The sequence below is a fragment of the Schistocerca cancellata genome, chromosome 2 (genome assembly GCF_023864275.1).
Source record: "Schistocerca cancellata isolate TAMUIC-IGC-003103 chromosome 2, iqSchCanc2.1, whole genome shotgun sequence".
In the NCBI taxonomy this organism is placed as follows: domain Eukaryota; kingdom Metazoa; phylum Arthropoda; class Insecta; order Orthoptera; family Acrididae; genus Schistocerca; species Schistocerca cancellata.
The window spans coordinates 149,477,314-149,503,235 of record NC_064627.1 but is presented as its reverse complement, the minus strand read 5'-3'; positions in this window follow the sequence as shown (position 1 = coordinate 149,503,235).

Here is a 25,922-nt window from a genome sequence, read left to right as displayed (position 1 = left end):
GTCACAGTGGAGAGGGATAACAGACTGGATGTATGGGTGGACATGGTCCTCAAGGATAGATGCATACTTGTGCTGATACATTGTGCCTTCGAGAATGACGAGATCACCTAGCTATGCAGCCACTAAAACTTTCCCAGACCACAAGGTTCCGTTCTTGTTTGTTTCAAATGGTTCAAATGGCTCTGAGCACCATTGGACTTAAAGTCTGAGGTCATCAGTTCCCTAGACATAGAACCACTTAAACCTAACTAACCTCAGGACATGACACATATCCATGCCAGAGGCAGGATCCGAACCTGCGATCGTAGCAGCAGCGCGGTTCCTGACTGAAGCGCTAGAACCGCTCGGCCACAGCGGACAGCTTTGTTTGCTTCCAGATGTTTCTCACCGAACACGCCATCTCTCCAGTGGAGCATAAAACGTGTTTCATCTGGTAAAGCCATCTGTTGCCATGCAGTGGATGTCCAGTTGCGTTATAAGCGCTAATGGCAACCTTCGCCGCCAATGAACAACTGTCAGCATAGCGCATGAACCAGGTGCCTGCTGGAGAGGCCCTTACATAGCAACGTTGGCTGAAAGGTCATTAAGGAGACACTGCTACTTGGTTCATCTGGACGATCAGCTGCCCTACAACTGCGCGTCTGTTCGCCCCTACACGTCGTTCACCCCAGTCATTTATGGCCCCGACTTTAATAGCGCTATTTTGCCCTGCACGGGGACACGGCGGCATGTGAACAGTTTAGTAACTTATTTCGTTTCGGAAATGCTTTCGTCCTTGTCCCTATAGCCAATGGTCCTTCTCTTTTCGGCGTCAGATAAGTCGCTCTGTTTTCGTATTACTACAAGGATTCCGCTTTTTCCGCGTTCTACCGAGACGCTTTGTATACCCTCCACTACTAGCGCTGCCACCTACCATTTGTGAGTGCTTATTGCTGTTTGACGTGGAACATGGGCGGTGGCCACATCAATGTGACGGAATGACGAAACGTGTATCATAAAAGCGTCGATCAATAAGTAATGCCGCACTTGTTTTAAAAAGCCATTAACATACATAGACAAACGTCCTTGTTGGTGCTTCACATTTGATGTTTGTTCTGTGCGCTGTTGAAGTTTCGAACCGTTCTGGCAGATGGCAGGTCCGTAGCACAGCGTTGAAATGGCGTCTACATAAGGCTCACGTTACAAATAGTGTCTGTTATTGAATTCTTGTGTGCAAAAAAAGAAACCCTGTTGAACATCCACAAACGTTTGTGTGCAATGTATAGCGATGCTGCAGTTGATAGGAGTACAGTTGGGCAATGGGTAAAGAAGATTATAGCCTCAGGAAATGCATAACCAGAGCTCCATGATCAGCCACGCTCGGGATGTCCTGTAACAGCCACTGCTCCAGACATGCTGAATCCTGCAGATGCCTTCACGCGCATCATAACTAAACAATTGGCTCTACGGTTGTCGGGCATCATTGCAAGTGCTTCTGCAGTGATCGAGACTCTCTGATAATCAAAGAATCTGAGAATTGGTTTGAACATCACTTTCTCATCGACCCTGGTCCAGACCTGGCACCCTCGCACTTCCATCTCTTTGGACCGTGTAATATTTCTGGCTTAGTCAGCCATCATATTAGGCTCCAAGTAGCTGTTCCCAGAGCAATGGAGATGCAAGAAGTATATAGATGACGAAATGTGGTGTGAGGTACCTGTGTGTTAGATTCGGTACCATTCCCGTGAGAAGGACCGCCTGCATAATGCTACTGCTCTGTGATTGGCTGCTGTGTTCGGAGCAAGGGCGCCAAAACGTTAAAGTATAGTTATTATCATTAGTTAAACTACTCGTTGTAATGCCTTCACTTTTTAATATAAATATCTCTCAACAGCTGACTATCAAACAGTCATTTTGGAATTATTAATAACAATTTAAATCAAAAACAAAAAAACTGACGAAATTGCGGAAGAAGCACTTCGGAAGCGTTCGGGTCACGCCTTTTCTGGTATCGCGCGCGAAGTGTTTCGGGCTGTTCGTCACTCTGGATTAGGCAGTCGAGATGCACAGTCAAGTTGTCTGTGGCAGGATGTGTTGGCCAGTATTGAGTATTAAAAGATTCACTCCGGTAGTCATGAGGCACAGACACGTGCCAAATATAAAGATACATTTTCGTAAACATTGTGTTATCATGTACAGTCAGGCTCAAAAGTATCCATACCACCTGAATTGCATTTCGCCTGATTCGCATACAACCCACATAACGCAGCTGTCTAGCAGGTCCTCTAATCGCTCCTTGGTACAGTCGTTTGACTATTGAAAATGGTTCCAACAAGTCACCACTAGAAAACACTACTCTGTATCGCAAAAACTCTAGATGTAAATTAATACTACGATACTACAAATATCAGGGAACACCTTATCACAGGTAAGACGGTCCTTAAGGCTTGTAAGCTCACATTTATTACAATAAATGACATCAGGCTATACCTGAAATGTTACCACTCTCATTATTACGTCAGATAGATGACATCAAAAATTTAAGTTATTCACGAGCAGCTAGTTGAGAATATGTATGAACTTCAAATTCCAGCATTCTGCGTGTTGTTCTATGTCGTGTCTCCCTACCACTTTCGCCCAACGATGCTCTGAGCGTGTTTTTTAGGGAATTGACTGATTTGAACCTGGGACCTGTTGCTGGTAAGGAGACGCCATACCACCCATGACATGTAGAGTTCAGAAGAGTTCAGTGAGACTAGCGATGATATAACCAAATACTTAATGATTTCAGCGTCAGCTCCACTGCACTCCCTGTAAAAGAATCTTAATACTAACTAAATTTAGTGGAAGGGATTCAAGACTTTCCTATTTTTAGTTAGCTGGTAAAATAATGCCGAAAAAGCAGTTAAGTTTACCATTGGAAATTTTATTCTACTCACAAAAATTGTTTACAAATTGCACTATTGATAAAAGGAAATGTTTTAATACAGGATAATAAAAACCAACTGCGTTCAACAAAAATGTAAACGAATATTCCCTGAATGGATCGAAGGATGACCTATGCCATATCACATCTATAATCTAAGTTTAAATTAAGTTTCGCAAAAGAGAAGACTATCAAAATGGTCTACAGTGACCCTAAATTACCTTTAATTACTTATCAAACTTGTCGTAAATTACAGTGGCTGATGTGGCTTCTCAATAATTATATAACAGAAAAATCATCGCGTTTCAGATTTTAACTTACGTAGCAAATGTGAATAATTATATAACAGAAAAATCATCGCCTTTCAGATTTTAACTTACGTAGCGAATGTGAATACCATGAGCTTCAATTGACGATCGACACTAGTATTACGTAAAAAGGGGATGTAACAGATGAGACTTCTGCAGTTCTGAGTGAAGTCTTATGCGCTCCAAAATGCGGCATCGCATGCGTTCATTACCTTGTCGGTGTTCGTCAGGGGGCGACGCCTGGCGCAGCTCCATACAGCTCACCGTCTCGGAAGCAATTCTCTCCTAACTTCTCCTTACTACAATTTACCGAAGTTGGTTGTGTTTTCATCTGACCAATCAGGGCCTCAATGTTAACCTTAAGCTCCGCCTACAAAAATTCTGTCTATCCAATGTGAAACATTATACTTTTCGTGGTGGGACGGACAATGTTTTTTATGTTTTGCAACGTAACAGAGACGCGAAAAAGTCTTACGCTAAAACTTGCGGCTGGTGTGGCCCTTTTAGTGTTATCGTAAGATCTATATTGTTCTTCTGGAGGGCTCTAGCTTTTAACATGGGCTGGGGGGGGTGGTCCTGGTGGTTAGCTGGATAAGTGGGTGTCCGTCCCTTATTGTAGGGCCTTCTAGCTTAACACGGTTCTGCTCTCAGCTTCTGTTCTCGTTTCTCCCCTCGGAACTGCGTCTGTCTCACGGTGGCAAGTTATGACATGCATTTAGGCATTCTTGTGTTAGTCTGTGGTATTCCATTTGCTCACTCGTTACTCGTATTACTTTGGTTAATTTAATGTCATGATTTATTCGGAGCTATGTGACATACTACTGTATTCGCTTATCATGTAAGGGTTTTCATGGAAGGTGTTGGATTTGCCTGACACCTTAGATATCACCACCTTTCGAACATAATTTTTGCACTGAAGATAGGCAATGATTGAATCATTGTCTAAGTCAGTCAAAAATTATTCCTTTATCTAAATTTTGTTGCCTACTGTTCTGCCACGTTTTTCTGGTTCTATGGTAGTTTATATTACTAATTTATATTTTTATATTCTTCCACATTATTCTCAAAAATATGTTTATATTGACAAGAGAAGAATATTTTTATGCTATTATTATTATTAATTTTTAATTATTTTCTTTCTTTATTTAAGTGTGAAGTTTGTTTTCTTAAGAAGTTTGTTATTGAAAGTGAGGAGTGTTTCACATCGATTTTCTTAGAAATATTTTTTTATAAATGTAGTAATTAAGTAAAATCTATTCCTAACACATTTTCTAAATATCATGTACAAGTAAAATGTTTTTGTTTCTAGACACTCATTTCAACATTGTTACAATAACAAATAAGAATTATTTCCAAGAGTTGCTTTGACAAAGTAATATACATACACAAGTATTGAGATATTATCCTAACAAATGGTACAAATGTTAAAAAAAAGGGAAAACATCCAACAAGGTAATTTTTTATTCTTTGTTTTTGTAAGGAGAAAATAAGTAAAATATAGTTATTCTTTTATTTTTATGAGGAGAAAATAAGTGGCACATAGTTTTAGTGTTTATTATGCCTTACTTTTGTTCTTTATATACTGTCCATTTCAGAACTAAGTCTTATTCTTATAGATAGTCTATTTTTTGCTTAAGTCCATAGTCAATGACTGTTATTTTACAGTTTATTAGCTGTCTGTTGTGCTTAACTTATTTAGTTTTTCACAAGCTTCTTTTGCACAATTCCTACATCACATAATTTGATTTCACACATTCACACAATCCTGTGAATGTTTAAGCATGAGGTTGGCGAATGTTTTTGCACGAAGATGATGGACTTGAGCGAGATGGATGTGGGCAGGTATTTGATGTACAGCTTCGTTCGTCGTTCCTCATTGGCTTTGCAAGTGTGTGTTGCTGTTGTGGAGGTCCCATAATGGAATGGAGCTGTGAGTGCAGAATCTCGTGGTTTACTGGCTTTGTATGTGTGAAAGTCATCGTTATGTGTGGCTGAAAGCGGTCATTTTTCGTTGTAATACTTCGCAGATGACTAGTTTACAATTGGATAGGGATTTGGGAAGGTATGTCATCCATTCTTCACCCATCTTCTTTATTGGTCTCAATCTTGTGAATCTTCAACTTCTGTTCTTCCTGCGTTTTCTCTGCTTCTTACTTGCTTCTTGGTTCTTCTCTGGGCAGGATATGGAAATATTTATTGATAACTAGTCGCTTTGAAGTTCTCCTCTTAGTAACAGATTGATAAATTGTTTGGGAGTGTCATTTTTATTTTGTGGAAGTTTTCTTCGGTTTCGTGCATGAGTGTGCTGTTTAATAGCAGTAGTGTGACTTTTACACATATTTTCTTTGCCAGTGCTGCCCAAGTGGTCTTCTCGTCGGACCATTTTTTGCTCACTCCGGTGAGTCCGGTGAGTTCCAAGACCCTCTTGGCCTTCCGTGTTCCGCCACTCTGTGGCTCCGTGTTCTGTCCCAGCAGAGTTCTGCCACTCTGTGGTTCAGCAGATTTACTGCCCACTTCGGCTACAAGGGCCCTCTGTTGGTCTCGCTGTCCTTTCCCTTCTCTCGACGCTTCTGCCCTGTAGGAATCGTGTCTTGCTAAGTATGTCCTTTTCTTTCTTGATTCTTCTCGCGTTGCAACTTGTGGGTCATTGCATCTCGTCCTTGCTGGAGTTTTTACAATTCTTCTTTTTTTTTTGGTCATTAGTCTACTGACTTCTTACTGCTTCTTACAAAAAGTTTTACTTATAATCATCTAGCATATGTCTAGTGCCTACATTGTTTTACGCCTTCTTAAAAAGCTTTACAAATTTTGGTGCCCTTTCCATGTTACAATTCTAAGGTATTTTGAGTCTTAACCTCTACAAGAATCCTCAAATTCGTTTTTTATTTTTGTGTAGTGTCGTGGTGTATAGCGTTTTAGTATTTTATGCTGTTAGACTATCTACGCTTTATCCCTTCACCTTAATCTATGGTACTATTGGTGTTATTTTTGTTTTTGTTTTTATTGAAACTACTTTCTTTTTCCCACCTTCCTCTCTCTTCATTCTCCTTTCTCCTGACGATCTTATCTGCAACATAATCTTGAAATATTGTGCTGATTATTTACCAGTAATGAAATTAATCTTCAAAGTTTTTGATATGGCTCACATGGTGAAGTCCTAAGGTTTTGCCTGTTTTTGGGTTCATTAGTTCCACAGCATTATCATGAGCAATTCGGCTAATTATGACAGGTCCTTTGTATGCAGCGTAAAACTTATGTATTTTGTGTTTGTGTTTGCTGGAGAGATGGTGTGTTTTTACAAATACTTTCTGGCGTATGGAGAATGTTCTTTTAATTGCTGTTCTATCTCCTCTTTCTTTTCTTTAGATGGCTGCCTTTCTGATGTTGGAGAGTGCTGTTGCTATGACTTGTTTGTGCTGTCTACGTGGTACAATAGGAAATATAACATTTTCTCTGGTTATGTTTGCGGGTTCAATATATTCAAGTATAGTAAGTGGAGGTAGTAGTGTAGTGCTATGTGGCATTACATTTATTACTTCTTGAAAATCTTTAAGGTATATATCCCAAGTTTTGTGTCTTTTGCCTGCATATAATCGGCATAAAGTGCCTATGTCCTTCATAGATTGTTCTGCTGGATTTACGCTAGGTTTGTACTTAGATATGTAGATGGGTTTTATTTTGTGTTGTTTTAACGTGTTCTGCCATTGCACTGATTTGTATTGTGGGCCATTATCCGAAATTATTTGTTCCACTCGACTTACTTGCCTGAGAAAATCTTGTCTAAATGCTTTACTTATAGTAAGACCTGTTGCCCGTTTTAATGGTGTCAAGGTAACATATTTAGAAGTAAGTTCCAAAATGACAAATATGAAAATATATCCTTTTTTGTGCGTGGGAGGGGCCCCATCAAATCTGTTGCAGCTGTTTGTTTTAATTTTTTAGGGATTATTGGAAACATAGGTGGTTTGGTTTGGAAAGTGACGTATTTGGCCCTCACATTTTTTGCATTTGACTAATACTGTTCTAATCCGTCTTTCCATGTTAGGAAAATGGCTTGTTTGTTTTATTTTTAAAAAGCATTTCTTTGGTCCAAAGTGGCCATTACTTAAATGTCTATACCATATGTACTTATTAATTAGTTCATCTGGGATATAAATTAACCATTCATTCATTGCAACATCTCGTCTAAAAAATAAAACATTGTTTTTTGCGAGATAGTGCTGTCGAATGTCTGGAAAATCCTTACTTCTCCACTTGTGTTTGATTCCTAGTATTTCGGGATCTTTATCCTGTTCTTTCCCTATGTTTTTCAATGCTGTCGTAATGTAGTTTTCGAAAGGTACTTGTTTCATATAGTACATTGTAAACTGGTCTTCTGCTGCTTCCAAACCTATGTTATTTGACGCACCCTGTGGACATCGTGATAAAGCATCTGCTAATAGATTCGCTGGTCCTGGTATGTGTGTAATAGTGAAGTCAAATTCTTGTAGTATTAACATCCATCTGGCTAACCTTCCATGAGTTAGTTGTCTTAGTTAAAAATACCTCTGCTTTATCTCGCAAAATACCCTCTAATTCTCTTTTACTGTGTTCCGAAATACCTTGAACTTCTTGCAATTTTTCGTCGATTCCTTTATGGACTTCCAACATGAGTTGAGGCGATTTCCCCTTTTGTGCATACCATTCAAATTCTTCATCCTCTTTATCTCGCGTCATTCTTAATTGTTTGTTTATATCTGGTATTTCTTCTAATTTTAGCTCTTGCTCAAAGAGAAGTGTGACATTCCCGAATGTTACGCTACCTTTCCCCATACTTATTATCGCTCGTCTCTCATTTAAAAAATCTGCACCTATAATGAAATCTACAGTTAGTTTAGGTATAATCATGAAGTTGGCTTCGATCTTTTGACCTTGGCACGAAAGAGCTAACATTGTTTGTCTCGTAACTTCCGCAGCATTGTTTCTAATAGGACCTCTTACTTTAATCTTACGTGTTTTCAGAACTGGTAATTCCTCATTGGCATTACACTGCATGAATAAATTTTCTGAGATCGCAGTCAGTTCACTTCCGCTATCAATTACAATATTGACTGGGATATGCTTTACCATGGCCATCACAATTTGTTGAATTTGAAATGGTTGGTTCTGTTCTTCTTCGTCTTGCATCAACGAATCCTCCACTGAATCATACATGAGTCTTTTCAGGAATTTCCCTTGTGAATTCGAACTTTCTGTAGGATAAGCTTCGACTGCTACTTCTCTCTCTTTTATTTCCTCTTCTCTATTTATTCCTTCATTTACGCTTTCTTCAACATCATCTACTTTTTCCTCATCCTCGTCTATCTTCTCCTCCTTCGCCGCTACTTCCACATAATCGCATCTAAATGTTCTAATTATCGCTTCATAACTTTCTTCATTATATACGTTGGGTTGTGTGCCCACTAGTAACTTATTTTCAACTTCTGTAGACTGCGCATTATCCTCATTGAATTCGCTTTCCCTGGTATCCGTCTCAAATAGCACTGCAATACTCATTACTTCGTCCTTTCCTCCTACATTCGTTGTGCATGCCTCTAGTAATTCATGTTCCTCGTCAGTATTCTCCTAATTAATTTCGTCCCAACACGATATTGTTATTTTCCTGTCTTCGTTTTCAAGGTGCTGCAATTGTCCTGGGTCAGTGCGTCATTCTCTTTGGCATGGGCGCTTATCTGTCAATTTGAACGTTTATCAGGGTTTGGTGGTCTTACCTCCACCTCTTCTGTCTGTATTCTCTTTTCTTGCTCCGCTTGTTGATATTGGTTTCTTTGTTGATAATTTGTCGGTCTATTGGCGCTCCAATACCCGTTCCGGTTGTCGTTATTCCCTCTGTAATAGTTGTTGCCGTTCCTGGGTGAATTATAGTTATTGCCATATTCTCTTCTAAATCCATAACCGGTTCTTTGTTGAAATCTATTGTCGTTTCTTGGTGCGAAGTTATCACGTGGTTCGTAATTATTGTTTCTTCGTACTGTGTCTTGTGGATTCCACTGCTTTTTGCTTTCGTTTTCACGTGCGCCTCGTCTTTTTCTTGCGTCATCTTCCGAAAATATGAACTCTAGTTCCCTTAGAATACCTTTAAATGCTTCGACGTCATTACCTCCGCGACCTACTAATGATTGCTGGTATTTCAATGGTAACTTCATCGCGCATAATTTAATCAACTCTCCGTCACTGTATGGTATATCTAAGCATTGATTCTTCTTTACCATTAATTCGAAAAATTTCACGGGACTCTTCTCTCCTGAATTTTCAAAATATGGGTTCTGTAATAATTCGTACATCACTCTGTTCTGTGCTTCGCTGGACCAATATCGTGAGAGAAACTTCTCTTTGAAATCTTCGTACGATCGGCATGTCGCTGAAACATTTTGCATGGTTTCTGCGACTGTTCCTGACATGTGTGCACATATAGAGTCTAATTTGTGTGCTAACGTCCAGTGTTCTGGTAATCCTACTCGGAATTGATCAATAAAAGTTCGTGGATGTAATGAGTTTCCTTCTCGAAAGTGTTGTACTTCGTCATAGTTCCATATGAAACTCGCAATTCTTCGCCACTTTTGTTTCTGATCATTTCTCCCGTCGTTCTTTCCGGTTGTGGTAGATCCATTGGATATTGTCCAATGTAACTTTTGCCTACCATTGCGTAGTATCGTTGGAGTGGTACGCAATAATTTTCTTCCAGCGGTTGTGAACGTGTAGCTGAATGCATTGCACTGTACTCTTCGCGACCTAACTTTCCATTGTCATGTATAGGTTCGGTATCTTGTGTGGCTAACGTTGCTGCTTCATTGCATGATCCAAACTATCTTGACACATACATTTGTAGTTCTGTATGTGTCTGTGGTGCCGTTTGTTCATCAAGAATTTCTAAATGTGTTTGTTGCGGTGCAGGATGTCTGATTTCACGTATGTTACTTTCCGCCTGTGATTGGAATTGAAAATGCATGATATCTTCGTTAATTGCTTGTTTTTCCGGTGCTGTTACAGATACGGATGTGGTTACAGACTTAGTGCTTCTTCGATCCTGTTCACTGCGCTCTTCAGTGGTCTGCAACAACTCTGTTCGCAATTTCTGAAATTGTCGCTTCGTTTGCGCTTCTATTTTGACTATGCGGTTATCATATCTTTTCAGCGCTGCTTTTGTGATACGTTTGTGTAGCACACTGTTTTCAAAAATTTCACGCGCTGTACCTGCTGCTTCTCTAGTAATTACGTTTATCTGTTTCTCTAGTTTCTTGACTTCTCCCTGGGTGTTGTTACGTAATGTTTTGATCTCGTCCTGAGTGTCATTACGCAATGTTTGTACGTCCGCTTGTACCTTGTCAATGTCTGTTCTCAATTGATTGTGACCTGTTACTAAGTTTCCTATCACTTCTCGAGATTCTTTTGCCTCGTCTTCAATATAACTTAGGTGTAACAGAATTGTTTTGTTTAGTTCTTTAATCTCACGCATTTGTCTCGTGGTTTCTGCAATTTGTTTCGTCGTTTCTGCATTCTGAATTTTAATTTGGTTTGCAATTTCTTTATTTTGTCTTGTCATGGTTTCCGTCATTAACTGTAATAATTCTGCCAGATTGTTGGGTCCTATTGCGTTTTCTTCCGACGTCCTACGCTCTGTGTTTTCGCCCAAGTGTTGGTTTGCAACCGATTGCATTGAACTGTGCGGTGACACGTTTCTGCTCGAATTCCTTGTACTCTATGGTGAGGGAGCTCTGATTACTTGTACTATGGGTTCTACGTATTCAAGACGCAAGTTAGAATCCTCATCGGCTGTCTCTCTACTTTCCTGCTCCTCTGTCGTATGCTGACCTAGGTTTTCTGTGCCTTGGTGTACATTATCCTCGTTATGGTGCGTTATCTGTCCTATTTCTCGCGATACTGCATCTTCTGTTGTACTGTCCTCTATTCTCTGTCCATCTTCTTGTTGGGTCTCCACCTCAATTCGGTCAAGGTCTCGATCTGCCATTGCTAATCTTTCCGAATCCCTGATTTTCTGTTTTAAAAGCAATTCAAGCGCCCTACTTCGCATCAACATGCGCTCATACGATCTCACGCGTATCATAAACTTTTTGCACACACGACTTGACAATCCATTCACTTACTTGTTGGGTCAGAACCAACTTGTCAACGATGTATCCGCCACCTGTGAGCTGGCATTGGAGAGAAAACTTAATTCTAACAATATTAAAATTCACAACTTAATTATGCTATTGTCTCTGCTAGAATGTTTCACGTTCTATTGAATACTTTCTTACTATCTATCGCTGCAGCTACTGTTTTCGACTATTTATAACTTTAGGAAAAAATTTTTTACTACCAAAATTTTTCAACAGGATATTTTTCTGACCTAGTTAGGCATGTGGTCGCCCTTCAATCATGGTATTTTACCATCCTGGTAGGGTCGCCATTCTCTAACATTCTGCGTGGTGTCTATTGTTCTATGTCGTGTCTCCCTACCACTTTCATGCAACGACGCTCTGAGCGTGTTTTTTAGGGAATTGACTAGTTTGAACCTGGGACCTGTTGCTGGTAAGGAGACGCCAGACCACACATGACATGTAGAGTTCAGAAGAGTTCAGTGAGTCTAGCGACGATATAACCAAATACTTAATGATTTCAGCATCAGCTCCACTGCACTCCCTGTAAAAGAATATTAATACTAACTAAATTTAGTGGAAGGGGTTCACGGCTTTCCTATTTTTAGTTAGCTGGTAAAATAATGTCGCAAAAGCAGTTAAGTTTACCATTGCAAATTTTATTCTACTCACAAAACATTGTTAATAAATTGCACTATTGATAAAAGGAAATGTTTTAATACAGGATGATAAAAACCAACTGCGTTCAACAAAAATGTGAACGAATATTCCCTGAATGGTTTTCCAAGTCCTACAATGGATCGAAGCATGACCTATGCCATATCACATCTATAATCTAGATTTAAGTTAAGTTTCATAAAAGAGAAAACTACCAAAATGGTCTACAGTGACCCTCAATTACCTTTAATTACTTATCTAACTTGTCGTAAATTACAGTGCCTGATGTGGCTTCTCAATAATTATATAACAGAAAAATCATCACGTATCAGATTTTAACTTAGGTAGCAAATGTGAATACCATGAGCATCAATTGACGATCGACACTAGTATTACGTAAAAAGGGGATGTAACAGATGAGACTTCTGCAGTTCTGAGTGAAGCCTTATGCGCTCAAAAATGCGGCATCGCGTGCGTTCATTACCTTGTCGGTGTTCGTCAGGGGGGCGGCGGCTGGCGCAGCTCCATCCAGCTCGCCGTCTGCGAAAAGCTCTCTCCTAACTTCTCGTTACTACAATTTACCGAAGTTGGTTTAAAAAAAAACTATCTGGCTGTGTTTTCATCTGACCAATCAGGGTCTCAATGTTAACCTTAAGCTCCGCCTACAAAAATTCTGTCATTCCAATGAGAAACGTTATACTTTTCGTGGTGGGGCAATGTTTTTAAAGTTTGCAACGTAACAGAGACATGAAAAAGTCTCACGCTAAAACTTGCAGCTGGTGTGGCGCTTTTAGCGTTATCGTAAGATCTATACTGTTCTTCTGGAGGGCTCTATCTTTTAACATGGGCTAGGGGGTGGTCCTGGCGGTTAGTTTTCGTGGTGGGGCAATGTTTTTAACGTTTGCATCGTAACTGACACGCGAAAAAGTCTCACGCTAAAACTTGTGGCTGGTGTGACCCTTTTAGTGTTATCATAAGATCTATATTGTTCTTCTGGAGGGCTCTAGCTTTTAACAAGGGCTGGGGGGTGGTCCTAGCGGTTAGCTGGCGACGTGGGTGTCCGTCCCTTATCGTAGGGCCTTCCAGCTTAACACGGTGCTGCTCTCGGCTTCTGTTTTCGTTTCTCCCCTCGGAACTGCGTCTGTCTCACGGTGGGAAGGTATGACATGCATTTAGGCATTCTTGTGTTAGTCTGTGGTATTCCATTTTCTCACTCGTTACTCGTATTACTTTCTTTAATTTAATGTCACGATTTATTCGGAGCTATGTGACATACTACTGTATTTGCTTATCATGTCAGGGTTTTCATGGAAGGTGTGGGATTTGCCTGACACCTTACAAAATGACACGACGAACCGTCTCGTTGTCATATGGATTCAAACCCAGGTCATGCAGACTAAGCAAAGATTTCGTGACTGACGGAAACTAACAGTCATTCCTTATTAGACATACAGAGAGTGATATACCTCGATTTTAGACAGTATCAATTAGCAAATACCAACTTTAAATTACATAACGCAAACATTTTTAACGGACCCGAACTCCTACCCAGCTCGTATTGTCCCTGTTTACGAACTACGAGAGATGTTAAATATTGCTTCTTAACAAGTAACTTATTTGAAATGCCGTGAGCTAAAGCTTTGTGTTGGACAGGGATTCGAACCCAGAACCTAATCGGATAGATATCGAAGCAGAATCAACTGTGACATATCGCATTTTCTGGGCAGTAGCTAGATGTTTTAACTGAAATGACGAGACGAAACATTAATTTTTCCTTCCCAGGACTCCAACCCGGCACCTATCGCTGTTATATTCTACAGAAAACGAACGTTAAATGTTTAAAGAAATTGTCTTAACTGCACTAAATCGTCGTTTGTGAATCATTTACCGGCCGTACTCTGGCGCATTTCGCTGGCTGGAAGGCAAAAAGCTTACCGACAAATTTCACAAAAGGAAAATGGGGACGAAATGTCTCCCACTGGAAGGTCATGTTTTTTTATTGAAATGATTACAAAATCAGGTAAAACGAACAGTCAGGTTGTCAGTATAAGCACATTACTGTTGTCAGTATGATGTTGCACTGCCCAAGGCCTGTAATGATAAAGGGCCCGTTTAGGTCAGGCATATTGTATACAGAAGTGGAAGTGAGAGCACCACTAAATTCTAATCCGTATGCATACACACAGAAATTACTGTTACAGTGTACTTATGGAGCCCAATGAGTGAATTGCGTATTTTACGGCGAGAAAGAGCACTGGCAAACAGGCTTCGCTACATTAGGTTACTTAATCTGGTGTCACTCTGAGCTAGAATTTATGGTCAGCGACTAAGTGTAAGGTCAATGAGTCGGATGCGAGTTTTGCAACTGTGAAATACTTTCCTACATTATAGAAGCGAATATTAAATTTGAACTAATATTGCGAAAATTTTGTACTTGGGTACTTAGAATGAAAATCTTTCTGTTTATTGCAAAGGAAAACAATTGATTTTCTAAAACATTGTCTGTCATACACAACTTGAAACAGGTCACGTTGACCAAATCATATGGAAGAACTGACAGCGACGTATATCGGAAGGCAGTAAGATCTCTCGCCTTTGGGTTTGGCAGTACTCGATAGCCATTTCTAGGTGCAAGTAAATGAAGAAAGACAGCGCGTTTTTGTTATCAAGTAACGTCTTCATCAACTACTTTAGTTTTAATGTAATCTGCGTAATTACTGATGTTTGATATTAACCTGAAAAGTATTCCGTAGACAGGGAAGGAACCGTGATGGGTTCGTATCTCTGTCACAGAACTTCACATCATGCACTTCATCTTTAAATGCATGCACACTTTGTTACTTCAGAATAGAGGTATACCAGACATTTTTCGTGGTTAATTAACAGGAACGAAAGGGTCTTGACGGAAATCCCGGTTTATTACAAAAATTGTCGTCTTTTATTTTCAAGTTTACTGGTTTTGGCAAAAACTTCGGTAATTCATGATTCTTCATGGCTAGTCATCAATATGATATGATTAGATTAGATTACATTAGATTAATTCTTGTTTCATAGATCATGAACACGATTATCGTAATGATTTGGAACGTGTCATTTTAATGAAAGAGTTCTTTACATACCATGATTCAATTTCTTACTCTCTCTCTCTCTCATTCTTTTTGATTTTTATCTCTCGCACACGCACACGCACACCCACACGCACACACACACGCACACACGCACACGCGCACAAACACACACACACACACACGCACACACACACACGCACACGCACACACGCACACACGCACGCACACGCACGCACGCACACACACACACACACACACACACACACACACATTCTTTTTTTATTTTTATTGTTTGTTGTGCTCGACTATCGACGAGGCACGAAAACGTCTGTAAATGAATTTCTTAGTTTTTGAGTACACTTACGAAAGAAATATAAAAACAACTATGAGAGTTACTTATTTATGATGCTTAGTTTGCAGCCAGTTCTGAGTATTATTAGTAACTACGCTCCAGTCCCCAAACCTAGCTACAGAAATGCGAATCAGGCGCATTACGTATTCAAAGCCGCTGCGGATGCGACTTGGAGACACCAGCTATGGTCACTTCCCAGCCCGTTGTAAGATCACGTCGGTTCGTCTTCTTCCTGCTGGTATTGTAACAGAGACTTGGCAACAAGGCAATGTATGTTTGGCAACTCTATGATCGACGAGTTACTTCCTGGTGTGCTCGGAATTAAGCCTCAAAGTTCACTTTATTTTACTTGTTATTTCCATTGAAAAATCTGAGTTGTTATCACTTGAGGTGTAACAAAATATTGTAACTTTACGGTTTTCAGCCCAGGAAAGTCGTTGCACGTGGAAATCGCAACTAATCTCGTCCTTCAAATAGCGGTTTACGAGATGTACCCACTATTAGTCTCATAAGAGGAAGCTAAGACACATACGTCTTCGCCAGCTCTGTGGTAACGTGCTGACCTGTGAAACCGCGTCTGTTATGGTTCACAGTTCCAGTCTCAGTGCGCGTAGCGTTTTTATCTCTTCTATGAAAGAGCTACAAACAGATCAAACATCGATAAGGAAATCGCAAGAAAATACTTTCGGCTCATAGTGCAATGGTGAAAAACTTACAATGCTGCACAACAGGTGACGCCTCTTTCCGCTGCTGACAAGCAAATTTTGGGTTTCTAGGAATACGTAACTCTATTTATGAAATGCCACATTTGCATACATCTTGAGTATGACACAGCGTACCAATTAAACACAAACCCAATCAAAATCTAAGTGAGTAGTATTTTACCAATTCGTATCCATAGAGGTACGCTTGTGTACAGATACTCAGTTCTATTAAAACAGACTTTCGTCGTAAGGTTATCGTGGGTAGTTTTATTTCATTTTTTATAATACAGTTCACAATTTTCGTAAGGTTTCCTTTAATGTTGTTAAAACAATAGTAAACATGAGAGAGAAATTAATCATCAACGATATATGCGAATTCTCTGATGTTATCTATAACAGTCTGAAAATGCACATGCAGTTTGTTGATTACATGCATGTAGAAAAATTGTTTGAGTTAAAGCTCTCAAACAAGGTTTGAAGAAGAATAAAATGCCACTACCAGACGACAGCTAATATAGAAAATACTTTTCCAACGTATTTTGGCACGATGCGCTCTACCCATACATAATACAAAAGTTTCGAGATGCATCTACTGTCTGGCTGTCTGTTAAACCTGAAATGAACAAAATGTCGCAGAAGTTAGCCCTTTTTCCGCATACGACTATTTTGGGCTGAGAAGTGAAGGGAATTATGTTACTAGTTCCATTAGGTTGATAATTTTAGCAGACAGCAGAATTGCACTTTAAAAAATACAGCAGTGAATGTACTCGAACTCGCGACATCTTACCTACCGTGCGCAATACTTAACATTACGCTACTAGCCGACACACAGCTGTAACAGCTCCAGAAGTCAAAACAATTCCTCCAGAACTTCTGCATTCCACAGCGCTGTGGGATAATGCATATGGCCAGGACAATACTTATGAGAGACAAACAGTTATACCTTTTCTTTTGCACTGCACGACGTTTTCAACAAACAGATAGTGCAATATAGTAGCTCAAGTGGAAAGGAAGACTTCCTATTTAAATTTATGCATCCTACACTGTTGGCAGTTCTGTGTTGGTGGCAGTTTCGTGATTTTATTTTGGTGATTACAAAATAAAGTTGAATGTATGCACTGGGTAGCAGAGGCAGCTAGTTCATGGTGATTCGGTCAACCAAGTAAATGAATTTACTGAACATACTGCAAATTGATACAGGGAGCCTGTGTGTTAGAATTCTCAGCCAGTGTGACACAACGGCGTTATGACAGAAAAATGAGCCACTCAGAAGAGGGTTTGGTGGTCAGTTGGGCTGATGAGAGGTTCATATATCTATGGTCTGGGTTCGATTCCAACTTCGGTCAGTGATTTTATATAGGGAGAGACAGATTCCATTCTCTTCTGGCTACACCAGGTGAAGAAGATATAATGGCACTGTGGTCTGAAATTCACATTAAAAATGATATTCCTTCTCTACCAAGTAGACGTTAGGTTGAGCCACAGTAAAGTCTGGAGTGGCGACATGTAGAAACTCTATCACCAGTAACCTTTCTTATACTAGTTATTTATTTCTAGTGACGAAACAAACCCTGTGAATGGTCCCAGGACACTTATTCCGTCTTTTATTTGAGCTTGTGTATGTCGATAAAATTGGTTCTGAATTGGGAATGCAACTCAGACCGCCCTTAACGCGGAATTTGATCCCTTCGTGACAATACAGCTCGACCACAACTTGTTGTTTGTTCAAAACTGCAGATTCCTCAACATCTCCACATATTGGGCGTGAATGGGTTCGAATCCTGGCCCGGCACTAAAGATTTCATTATGTATTATCAAGATCTAGCATGAGAACACCTATCAGCTGGTGGATAATGATTTCGATTTTTAATGTATTTTCATTCGTTGCCAACACCAACGATATTTGACGTTTTTGATTCCCAGTGTGACACAGAACTATTTGCGAGGTCACTGTAAGTTCAACAAGATGTTATTCCGAGCTGCTGGTGGAGGAAAATTCGGTAGCTGACGTCTCTTTGCGTGTAGTCAACAACAATATGTGTGGGGCTTTATTCCCATTCAGCAGTGAACTCTTCGTCGTATTATTTCTAGTTCAAACATGCTCACATGTCGCTGCTGGTGCAACAAACCCATATTTAACGTCCGTTTTCTCTAGAATATAACAGCGATAGGTGCCGGGTTGGAGTCCTGGGAAGGAAAAAATTAATGTTTCGTCTCGTCATTTCAGTTAAAACATCTAGCTACTGCCCAGAAAATGCGATATGTCACAATGGATTGTGCTTCGATATCTATCCGATTAGGTTCTGGGTTCGAATCCCTGTCCAACACAAAGCTGTACCTCACGGCATTTCAAATAAGTTACTTGTTAAGAAGCAATATTTAAAATCTCTCGTAGTTCGTAAACAGGGACAATACGAGCTGGGTAGGAGTTCGGGTCCGTTAAAAATGTTTGCGTTATGTAATTTAAAGTTGGTATTTGCTAATTGATACTGTCTAAAATCGAGGTATATCACTCTCTGTATGCCTAATAAGGAATGACTGTTAGTTTCCGTCAGTCATGAAATCTTTGCTTAGTCTGCATGACCTGGGTTTGAATCCATATGCAGAACGAGACGGTTCGTCGTGTCATTTGAAGTTCATACATATTCTCAACTAGCTGCTCGTGAATAACTTAAATTTTTAATGTAATTTTGTGTTAAATAATAGTACGGTATGTTACTTTGAAGAGGAAATCATGTATACGACGAACTTACTACGTGCATTACCTATCTGACGTAATAATGAGAGTGGTAACATTTCAGGTATGTCATTTATTGTAATAAATGTGAGCTTACAAGCCTTAAGGACAGCCTTGTCTGTGATAAGGTGTTCCCTGATATTTGTAAGGTGTTCCCTGATATTTGTAGTATCGCAGTATTACTTTACATCTAGAGTTATTGCGGTACAGAGTAGTGTTTTCTAGTGGTGACTTGTTGGAACCATTTTCAATAGTCGAACGACTGTACCAAGGAGCGATTAGAGGACCTGCTAGACAGCTGCGTTATGTGGGTTGTATGCAAATCAGGCGAAATGCAATTCGGGTTGCTCGGATACTTCTGAGCATGACTGTACTTTGCTGTATCAGAAGGTGTTGTATTAATACGATGTAGTCTTCTCGTGTGGCTATATTAAAATACGCGAGTGCATCCCAAAGAAGTGATACATTATTTCAGAACAGAACCTCGCTAAAAGTCAGTTTCAGCCTCAAGATACAGAACCTACGACCTGCGTGCTGTTTTCTGCGCTGGGGACATTAACTTGAAGACAGCAGGTTAGTGAACTATAACAGAACCTTCGTATTCCACACGTATTCCTCACGTGTACTGCATGCACAGAACAAATGTGCTCAGTGACACGTTATCTGCAGTAATGCAGAGGAGGTAAAGGAGAATGATCGTTATTAACACCAACAATCAATTCAGTCTTCCTTTCTTGCAGCACCGCTTAAAGATTCTCTACAGGGAATACTCTTTGAAGATGACGAGTGTGTTAGTCATGTAATGCAAACATGGCTATGGCTAGAGAACAAGAGGTTTTGCCAGCAGGGAATACATGCTCTTCCACAACATTGGTGTACAGCCATAGAAAGTGGTGGAGACTACGTAGAAAAATAGGAGATGGACATGACATGCTGATGTATATTGGCTCTCAAGAATAAGTTTATTCTGAGAAAAAATGTGAGGCATTACTTATTGAACGATCCTCGTAGGACGTGTTACATTGACTTTTAGTGCGTTTTGAGAAAGGTATTTACTTCGCAGTCTGTATAAAGACAAGAGGTCTGTACTCGTTTGGCGAAGTATTTAACTCGGAAAATGGTATAAACATCGAGAAGAGAGGATAATTTTGAAACAATACAGTTTGTGAACTGTTCGTATCCCACAGTGATGGAAGTGTTTCGTTTGTGGACTAAGGGTGTCATTGTGAATAGCTGTCTAGCAAACTGTGGAGATCTACAAGCATTTAATGTCAGACATGTACATCGACTAGCAGTCTGTAGTATGGTTTACCTTTGTTCTTTCTTTGGCTTTAATTTTTGTAGTAATGAAAGAAGTGCGAAAATATTAATTTTGGGATGCTGAGACGCGTAAACTACGACACAGCATAATACGAGATCTTGTCTGGATTGTATCGACTTTGTTATGTTCATTGGTTTCCGAATAATGTTTTCCGGCCGGCCGGAGTGGCCGAGCGGTTCTAGGCACTTCTGTCCGGAACCGCGTGACCGCTACGGTGGTAGGTTCGAATCCTGCCTCGGGCATGGATGTGTGTGATGTCCTTAGGTTAGTTAGGTTTAAATAGTTCTTAGTTCTAGGGGACTGATTACCCCCGATGTTAAGTCCCATAGTGCTCTGAGCCAATGATTTCCGTCACTCTGGGTAGAGAGAATTCAATATATCGTTGACAGCAGAATTGGAAAAATTGCCACTGCTCCGTCTGTACAAAGGTTAGTTTGTGTGCTTGTGAATGAACTTAAGAGATTGTTTATTGCGAGTGTGAAGACCTGCTTTCATTACAGGAAGCATTAGGAACTGAACCCTGTAGACAACATCGGTAGTAATCAGTGGTAGCAGAAACGTTTAGTAATCGTCGTGATTTTCCAGACGCAGTTCCCACTGTGATTACTGACTGCCATTTGTATCGCTCCATATTTAAGAGAGAAAATCTTGAAGCTTCAAGATATATAAGGGGAGATCAAAACGTTTCCCTTCGAAGGTCGTACAGTCCAGAATCGGTACGCTAATCAGGGAAAACCCCTGTGAGTATTGAGGCAATCATAACACCGCCGCGCAAAACAAAAATACCTGTTTGGTGAAATACAGTAACCTGTTGCGTGAAAAAATACGTAACTGCATTCTGCACATCCTCGTCCGACAGGAATCGCCGACCCGTTACGGCTTCTTCACGGGACCGATGGCATGATAATCGCGTGAGTAGCCATCATGACCATAGGGCGGGTGCTCAAGTGTCTCCCATTACTGCGCTACAAGATTTGAAAAATGGGGAGCGTGTTATCATGGAGAAGCTTCACCTCTCGCCGCACCGTTTCACAATGGTTGTTTTTGGCAGACATGCTGCCCTATTTCCTCTTCGGCAGCCAAGAAAAGGATAACAGTACGTTGGTCAAGTTTCGACGTATTTGGTAATAACTTCGGCATTGTTCACGTTCCCACATTTACCGCACTCAGGTCGAAAACACACGAATACCACATTGACCACTTGCTTACATGACGGTGCTTAGATAACCGAAACAGAGTTGCGCTACGTTGCATATACGCTGCACCAACGCTCTCAAACGGAAAGTTTTTGATTGCTCCTTATATATCGATAGCGTGGCACAAGGTTCTTAGAACGAAATAAAACTTCTGTCAATATCGCACATGGCGTTTTAAATGATACTTGTAGTTGTAATTTGTGACCTCTAGTTGTGACTGAAATCACAGCCGGATACCGATAACATGTTAATGTGAAAATTTTAACTTCTGAACCTCTTGTGATTTGTAACCGTTACGTGATTTCTTTCCACAAATTTCACACAGTCTGAAGGTCTGCTGTATGTTGTATCGTGGCCAAATATCCGCTTCAAGTACAGTTTATTATTGGTGTAAAATAGTTTCCTCAGTGTATAAGAACGACTCAACCACGTTTCTTTTGCTCCACTGGTTGACTAAATGTCACTTTGAGATTATGTTTCAGCCGAGCGCATCCCTAGCGTGCCCCCGCCTTCCAGCTTAGCACTCCGAGAACCCTACAAGATAATTAGTTCCTGTGCTATTTAGTCAGGTGGTAAATTGAAGAGTGCGCAGTAGGCGATATTGCATTCGCGGAAGAGGCATTTTGTGGAAGAGCGCCCTGTCGAAGTATTTAAAGAACCCTACAAGATAATTAGCATTCGAACTGTTGATAAGTTGAAGAGCGAACAGCGCTTGGAGTGTAGCAAGTGGCCTTTCGCGGAAGAACGCCCTACGCAAGTATTTACAGAATCCTCCAAGGAAAATAGCAGATGAAATTTCGAGAATCCTATAAGGGGACCTATAAGTCTGTCAGTGGACTGAAGTGCAGGATGCACTTGTGATGGAGAAAGTTTCTTTTGATGGAAGAACGCCTTACCTGCCGTACAGGATACTAGGCGTTAGTTTGCCATCTAGCAATGCTGTTCAGTGTGCGATGACGTGCGTTTCTTGCTTTAGTTATTGTGCCGTCACAAGAGATTACGCAGCCGCCACACGTTAAAACCCGGGCCGTTGCTCGGCGTACATGTCTGAGCAGCTCGATTGCGGCGCTGTGCATCGTAAGGCGTGACACAGACGCCACAGCGGGAACCGTCATAGAACAGTTAGCAAGACGAGGAGCCTGGTTTTGGACGGCAAGAAAGTATCTAGCAGGGCCAGATCTCAGCAGTGCAAGCGGCCGCTGGGTGTACCTGCACTCCGTGGTTGCTGTGGTGGACGGCGGCAACAAGGAAGAGGGTTAGAGTGAAATGAATACCCTTAGCTACATACAGGCGTTGATGCAAGTCAACGGGGACAGTTGAAAATGTGTGCCCCGACCGGGACTTGAACCCGGAATCTCCTGCTTACACGGCAGACGCTCTATCCATCTGAGCCACGGAGGACACACAGGCGAGTGCGACTGCAGGGACTTATCTCTGGCACGCCTGCCGTGAGACCCACATTCGCAAATTATTGTCCCGCACTACATTCATAGTGCCCCTGCCCATCATACTCATTACTCGCGGCTTTACTGCCGATTTCCGTAAGAGTTGGGGCACTGTTTGTGCATCCGCACGGAAGAAGATGGCCAAATCGCCGGTGAGTCTTAACTATACAGGGTGTTACAAAAAGGTACGGCCAAACTTTCAGGAAACATTCCTCACACACAAGTAAAGAAAAGATGTTTTGTGGACATGTGTCCGGAAACGCTTAATTTCCATGTTAGAGCTCATTTTAGTTTCGTCAGTATGTACTGTACTTCCTCGATTCACCGCCAGTTGGCCCAATTGAAGGAAGATAATGTTGACTTCGGTGCTTGTGTTGACATGCGACTCATTGCTCTACAGTACTAGCATCAAGCACATCAGTACGTAGCATCAAAAGGTTAGTGTTAATCACGAACGTGGTTTTGCAATCAGTGCAGTGTTTACAAATTCAGAGTTGGCAGGTGCCCATTTGATGTATGGATTAGCACGGGGCAATAGCCGTGGCGCGGTACGTTTGTATCGAGACAGATTTCCAGAACGAAGGTGTCCCGACAGGAAGACGTTCGAAGCAAATCGGCGTCTTAGGGAGCACGGAACATTCTAGTCTATGATTCGCGACTGGGGAAGACCTAGAACGACGAGGACATCTGCAATGGACGAGGCAATTCTTCGTGCAGTTGACGAAAACTCTAATGTCAGCGTCAGAGAAGTTGCTGCTATACAAGGTAACGTTGACCACGTCACTGTATGGAGATTGCTACGGGAGAACCAGTTGTTTCCGTACCACGTACAGCGTGTGCAGGCACTATCAGCAGCTGATTGGCCTCCACGGGTACACTTCTGCGAATGGTTCATCCAACAATGTGTCAATCAACATTTCAGTGCAAATGTTCTCTTTACGGATGAGGCTTCATTCCAACGTGATCAAATTGTAAATTTTCACAATCAACATGTGGGGGCTGACGAAATTGTGCAATCACGTCATCAACACAGATTTTCTGTGAATGTTTGGGCAGGCATTGTTGCTGATGTCTTGATTGGGCCCCGTGTCCTTCCACCTACGCTCAATGGAGCACGTTATCATGATTTCATACGGAATACTCTACTCGTGCTGCTAGAACATGTGCCTTTACAAGTACGACACAACATGTGGTTCATGAACGATGGAGCTCCTGCACATTTCAGTCGAAGTGTTCGTACGCTTCTCAACAACAGATTCGGTGACCGATTGATTGGTAGAGGCGGACCAATTCCATGGCCTCCACGCTCTCCTGACCTCAACCCTCTTGACTTTCATTTATGGGGGCATTTGAAAGCTCTTGTCTACGCAACCCCGGTACCAAATGTAGAGACTCTTCGTGCTCGTATTGTGAACGGCTGTGATACAATACGCCGTTCTCCAGGGCTGCATCAGCGCGTCAGGGATTCCATGCGACGGAGGGTTGATGCATGTATCCTCGCTAACGGAGGACATTTTGAACATTTCCTGTAACAAAGTGTTTGAAGTCACGCTGGTACGTTCTGTTGCTGTGTGTTTCCATTCCATGATTAATGTGATTTGAAGAGAAGTAATAAAATGAGCTCTAACATGGAAAGTAAGCGTTCCCGGACACATGTCCACATAACACATTTTCTTTCTTTGTGTGTGAGGAATGTTTCCTGAAAGTTTGGCCGTACCTTTTTGTAACATCCTGTATATACCGGATGATCAAAAAGTCAATATAAATTTGAAAACTGAATAAATCACAGAATAATGTAGATGGAGAGGTACAAATTGACACACATGGTTGGAATGACATGGGGTTTTATTAGAACCAAAAAAAAATACAAAAGTTCAAAAAATGTCCGACAGATGGTGCTTCATCTGAACAGAATAGCAATAATTAGCATAACAAAGTAAGACAAAGCAAAGATGATGTTCTTTACAGGAAAGCCTCAATGTGGCCACGATCATTCCTCAACAATAGCTGTAGTCGAGGAATAATGTTGTGAACAACAATGTAAAGCATGTACGGAGTTACGGTGAGGCATTGGCGTCGGATGTTGCCTTTCAGCATTCCTTGAGATGTCGGTCGATCACGATACACTTGCGATTTCAGGTAACCCCAAAGCCAATAATCGCACGGACGTAGGTCTGGGGACCTCGGAGGCCGAGCATGACGAAAGTGGTGGCTGAGCACACGATCACCACCAAATCACGCGAGCAAGAGATCTTTCACACGTCTAGCAATATGGTTGGTTCTAATAAAACCCCATGTCATCCCAAGCATGTGTGTCAATTTTTACCTCTCTATCTACATTATCCCGTGGTTTATTAAGTTTTCAAATTTATGCTGACTTTTTGATCACTCGGTATATGAAGATGGTATCTGTTCATTCCATTGATCCCAAACCACCACCTGTTTCGACTTCAGTAGTATCAAGCGAGAACTCATTGGGGGGAGGGTGGACGTCTGTTGTGTTTTTTGATGAAAGCTGGTTCTGTCTCGGTGCCAGCGAAGGCCGTGTGTTGGCTAGGAGGAGGTCAGTCGAGGGCCTGCAAACAACCTCCCTGCGTGCTGCACACACTCGACCTACACCTCATATGACAGCAGGAGCACGCTCTTGGTTATTCTATGCATCCAGACTCCAAACTTGTGCGTCAGTCTGGTGATTCAATCTGTTGTGCTGCCATTCACGAACAGCATTCCAGGGGGTATTTTCCAAGAGGATAGCGGTCGTTCACACACCGGTTGTAACCCAACGTGCTCTACAGAGTGTGACTTCTTGCCTTGACCTGCTCGATCACCAAATCAGTTTCCAATACAGCGCATATAGAACATCATTGGACAACAACTCTAGGGTCAGCCACAAACAGCATTAAGCGTCTCTGTGTTGAGTAAGCAAGTGCAGTGGGCCTGGAACTCCATCCCGCAAACTGACATCCAGCACCTGTACAACACATTGCATACATTTTTGATGCCTGCTTTCAACATTCTGGCCGTAACACCGGTTATTAATGGGCCTGCACTTCAAATCCGCAATGGCTTATCTCGCGCTTACATTAACCTG